The sequence below is a fragment of the Lutjanus erythropterus genome, chromosome 18 (assembly GCF_056507025.1).
Source record: "Lutjanus erythropterus isolate fLutEry1 chromosome 18, fLutEry1.hap2, whole genome shotgun sequence".
NCBI lineage: Eukaryota > Metazoa > Chordata > Actinopteri > Lutjaniformes > Lutjanidae > Lutjanus > Lutjanus erythropterus.
Window position 1 is genome coordinate 21,497,152 of NC_139334.1, and position 6,000 is coordinate 21,503,151.

Genomic DNA, 6,000 nt, shown 5'->3' on the forward strand with positions numbered 1-6,000 from the left:
TGTATTAACATGTCAGGGTCCTCATTTTATTTCTCATGTTGTAGAGCTAAATAATGTAGCTGCAAAATTAAACAGTGATTTCCCAACGCAGGCAGAGCTATAACACATAAATCAATAGTTAGTTGAGCCAATGGGCACATAAATGAATCAATTTCCTGTTTATTCATCTTCATCTATCCTGCACTCCAATATAATGTTACTTATTTATCCCCAGTATTAATGCACTTGGATTATACTGATTGAATTTCAGTATAGCTGATCACAACTTAATGAAATCTTGGCCTGGGGTTGACTCAGTTATCTCCTCTGTATTTGGAGATCGCAGGCAGGGTATAATATTTACTTTATGCTATATGTGAATGCCTGAAGGCTGAATTTGTGTACAGTTAACTTGTATTTATTGAGATATTTATTTTGATGCTTAGCGATGCTTTCGACTCCGACCCTCTTCTGTGTGATAGTGGACGTGCGGTTTGGTGTCACTCACATTAGTCTTAAATGTTTAATCGAAGGGATCGCTCCGAAGCGACCCCTTTTAATACAATCAATCAAGTAAAGTGTGTGAGGACACACACCTTTTTGTGCCTACTGTGTTGCTAAGAGGGAATCAAAAAAATGTCCCACTGAACAGAAGGGATTGCGAGTTCGAATTGTGAAGATGAAGGCGTTAGTGGAACACGTGTTTCCAGCGGTGGCAGTCGGTCGTAGTAGCAGTAACACAAGGTACATTACTGATGAGTAATGTTCAGACACAGATGTTTGTCTCAGCGTGTGCCTTGGCACTTTGGGCAGCTCGAGGATTCACTTTGGTTTGTTTGTAATTAGACAAAAAAAAAAAAGGAGCCAAAAACAGACTTGTGCCAGCAGTTATAAGACGACCCTTTTCAGCAGTGTTCTTTTATGTAGAAAAGGTAGCAACACTAATGTTTGTAAATCAAACACAATTTGAGCAATGGTTTACTTGAGGACAGAGTAGCTATTATTTATAATGACGACAAATTCTTCAACTGAAACCCGTCTTAAAGGGATAATTTGGACTGTTTTAAGTGGGGTTGTATGACATACTTATCCATAGTCGGTGTGTTTTACCTACATTAAATGGCAGTCAGAACGCCCACAGTTTGGAGAAGCAGCAGGAATACCAGTGAAACTTAGCAAGGTAGTGTATACTATATTTAGAATATTTTCATTGTTTTATCCTGTAGTTGGACAGCCCTTTACATCAAGAAACCACCATTATGGAAGCCAAATATCACTGGCTCCAAACCAACCAAACTCCATTGGAAAAATTAGTCATATTACCATGCAGAACACTGGACTTGCTGGTGTATCATGGCCTCGATCTGTTAGTTTGTCTTTATTATACAGCTCTAGTAACAGCTCTGATTCACCGAAGTCACACAATAATACAAACAGACTAACAGATCGAGGCAGCGGCAGACTCGCAACTTCTTTGTTCTGTTAGGTAAAATTATTGCTTTTGCTAGTGGAGTCTGGTGGCTTTTCAGATGGAGATATTTGGATTGTATAATGGCAGTTTGCTATTGGAAAGGGCTGTCTGCCAGTAAGATAAAGCAGTGAAAATATTCTAAATATAGCGTACACTTAAAGCTATAATATTGTCACTGTTACTAACTTTGACAAAATAGCATTGAATTAATGTTAAAACGTGGGGTTATTTTCTTTTCTTGAAAAGAAACGGTTTTGCACCTAAGAGATTTCTGCCTGATAGTGACGATATGCAACTTTTCCGCATTAAAACGTGAAACTGCAAAATGTAAAATGAAAACACTACACCTGTGTTGTATTTTTGTTGAGTTGTGTACATCAACCCGAATGTTTTCAACAAAATTCAAGCACAGATAAATCCAGAATTTATTCAAGTTAACGATGTTTTTCCTGCTAGCAGCTAGTTGCTATAACTTTTGAGAAAACATGGGATACATCAGAAATGTTAGTGAGTGAGGAATGAAGTCGGCGAATGTGACTACATGAATAAAACTTTAATACATTACCTCGTCCATGAACATGATTTCTGCCTGAGTCATGTCAGATAGTTTTCATTTCACGCATCTTCATGACGTCTTCAAACTACATCTTTTGTTGTTGTCTTAATGTGAGAGAGACCTCTTGTGGCAGAATGTGTATTTAAAGGCTAAAACAGCAGTATATTACCACACTGGTTCTCCTGCTGCTTCTCCAAACTGGGGGATACCCACAGCCTACAAACTATGCGTAGTACCTCGTATAAGCCCACTTCAGATAATTCAAATTATCCCTTTAACTGTCCTGTATATACCAGGTCAGTGTTGGAGATTAAACTCTGAAAAAATGTGAATTTCAGACCTCAAACAACATTTTGTGAAATGTTATTAAAAATGGAGGCCATATGTACATATATTTCTCACACCAAACGATGTTCCATGCTTCCACGTGCAAGAATGTTTTTGTTTTGTTCCTCCTGCGCCGCCGGAGAATGTCTTTTTATATATAATGACACGCAGTATGTTTGTGCACAAGGCAAAGGAATCAGAGTATTGTTTGTGTTTAATTTAGTTAGGATTCCTCACTGAAAATCTCCTCCCACTCCTCTGCTTGTAAGATACTGTAAAATAACTCCTTCAGCTTCCTCCCAGTGCTACTCTTTGCATGCTCAAACGGAGAAAACAGAAAAAAAAAAAAACAGAATCAACTACTGAGTAAAAAGCTGCATACCACTTCCCATCACACAGCATCATATATCTTGTGAAGATTAAAACCCAGCGGTGACTTCATTACCTGCTGGGTGAGCAATTTTCATTTCTGTATGACTAGATTTCTGCACTGACTTGGGATGACTGTGTTGCTGGAATATGACAGACTGTATTTTTATCAGTGCAACGAGCTGAGATTAAAGGAGGATAGACTTAGCTGTGATTTAAAGGGACAGTTCACCCCCAAAACCAAACCTGCATGTTTTACCTTTGATCTGTAGTGCTGTCTATCCATCCACACTGTTGGTGTTGGCGTGAGTCCCCAAGTTTTTGGGGTATTGGCCGTAGAGATGTCTGCCTTCTTTTGAGTCACTCTGCTTGTGAGCAGTTTAATGTAGAAACGCGCATCTACTCATGGATGAGAGGCTCATGCTTGTGACAGTTGACTCCACTTTTCAGTAAACAAACTGCTCAAACAAACTTGATTCTAAAAGTGGGTCTTTTATGATAAGACCATTTCACTAAGACTCTTTTCTGATTTGCTTTGATCTACAGGCATAATCGGCACACATTATTTACTCAGAAACATCATTAACTAACCTGTGATGAAGTTTTACAAATGATTTTTGGTACTTTTAGCACCATCTTGTTCCATTATTTTTGAGACAAGATATACATCTTTACGCCGGATATTTCCAAACCTCTGCAACCCACGCCAGCACAATCTAGATGCATAAATAGCACCACAGGCCAGAAGACAAAGATGTATTTTTGATTTTGGGGGTGAACTGTCCCTTTAAGCCCTTGTATCATAGGAAACACATGAGTTGAAAGATTGCTGTCAGCCTCTTTATGATATGGCTGCACACGTGAACAAAGAATCACATTGCCAAATATTTTGATAAATTTTGCAGATGTGGTTTGACTTGAGATGTGATCATTTTGGGAGTGTATTGTGAAGAGATTGAATGGGCACATTGCTTTGTAGATATAAAAATGTGCTGCTGCAGATCCTGCAGATACCTACGCTGGCCTCACAGAGCAGCTACGATGACTCATCCTGAAGGCAGACAGTGTTCAGTCAGTCAGTCGCCTTAATGTCTCTTCTCTGCCCCTCTGTGCGTAGCGAGGGATGACTGAGCCTTGTCTGTGCTGGAGATCATTCCACTGTTAGGGCCGAGCCAAGCCTTCCTGTCACCTCTGTCTCCTGTCTGTAAAGTGGCATGTGCTACCATGCCTGTCAGCATGAAATCAGTGCTGTCAGACTCTTACAGCTGCTTACAAAGCTTCTGCCGGAGAGCTCCCTGTTTTTCTGTGAGAATGCGTGGGCCATTTATCAATCGACCGGTGGAGAATTTCAGGGTGCAGCATTCAAGGTGTGTTTGTTAGTGTGATGCTCTCAAACAGGGGCGTGCAATTTCTACATGTCGCCAGCAATTCACCCTCTTTCAACTCTCACAGATTTCAAGATATTTCAAGCTTTCAAAGTCCAGAACGCTGTTGTGCAGACTTTTAATATATATCTGTAAAGTAATTATTTAAATAAAATAATTATTGTATAACTTATATGCTAACAGGCTTCAGTGAAAGACAGGAACAGACACTAAAACAGTGCTGCTGCTGGTTTTAAAAGATAATCAGATTTCTTCTCATGTTTCTTTATTATTATTGCACATAAAGTGGTGTGTAGTTGTAGTACTAGTGATACCTTGCAGATGAGATTTCATTTGTCACTTTTTAAAGTGGCCCGCTCATAGAAAGGTGTCATATTTATAGTAGCTTGCAGGTATTTGTGATTACAGATACCCATATAGGCCAACAGAACAAACCCAGCTGTTTTTTATTTTATTTTGAAAAGGTGAGATGGAAACTAATGAAAGCTTCGGTGTGCACTGGTACACTTCTCATATCATAACATCGGATTACTTGTCAATAACTTATAAATACTTGACAGAAAATTATTTATTGTGACATTTGCTAATTTGCCCATCTCTCATTTTGACTTCAATTGTTGGGATTTTTTAATGGTTGATATTTTTGTGTTGTAATGTACTTCATGGTTTTGAAATGTAACTGTACAGTCTCAAGGAAAGAATGTAACAAGTGGGAGTTTTGCATTGTATATAACTGTAATTATTTATGTTTATTCTATCATTTGTATCATATCAATGCCTTGTACAGTGTTTTTTTTTTTCTTTTTTGTTTTAAAATTATTTTGTATTTTATTTTTATAAACTGGTTATAAATAAAATACTCATTCCGCATGCAGACAGAATCTTGTTCAAGGTTTCTGTTTTTATTCCTGAAATTATACTGGACAAGGACACAAAGATTTTAATGGGTTTTTATTAATTCAGTGGACTGTCAGCTGCTGGTATTTTAACATCTTTTATTAATAGAACCAATTTGTAATAATCAGATATTACATTGAGCAAAAGGTAGGAGAATTAAATCTCAAAAATATATTCAAAATTAATACAAACACAACAATTAAAAAAAAACAATAATAAAAAAAACACAAGAAAACCTGGCAAGAAAGAATGGTGTTTCTCATTACAATTAGCATGTGTTTTAGACACTAAGAATACAAAATGAGATCATTTTATTTTTAAAAAGTAAAAAAAATTGGACTTTTTTGAATTTCTGTATCAGTAATTTGCCTCTAAATCTGATAAAATTGCTAATGTATCTTTGAGCAGGGAGATTAACAATCAAAATACGCAACCTGTCTTGACTGTTTGCTCTAGTTTAACCTAAATATTATATATCTTCCAGTCGAAGGATTATGGACATGAATGTATAATAATACAGTACATCCATGACATAGATATTTTATAATCTATGATCCATGATTATGGATTGCTTCCTTTTTTTTTTTTAAACTATATTAACAAAAATATTGCTGACATGTACTCATAATGTAAGTCAGAGAACAAATGGACTGTATATTTAAATGAAATAACCTATTAAGATTATATATAAATTTTATATATATATGTATATATATATATATATATATATATATATATATATATATATATATATTTTATTAAAGAGTTCACTGTACAGTTAGAACAATTAGTGTGGAGTCTTAATATATTCTTTAAATTCACATAATTTTACACTCAAATGTAACAGTATGATTTAATTTTACACAATATATAATTTTTCATTCAAGTCCAAAAAGTAATTGAATGTATACATAGGTAAAATAAGTACGCTAAAGCTCGGACTGTCATTCGCAGACGTGGTTGGCTACGTCAGACGCATTACGCGTCTGCGTACACGCCGACCCCGCCCCCCTCCC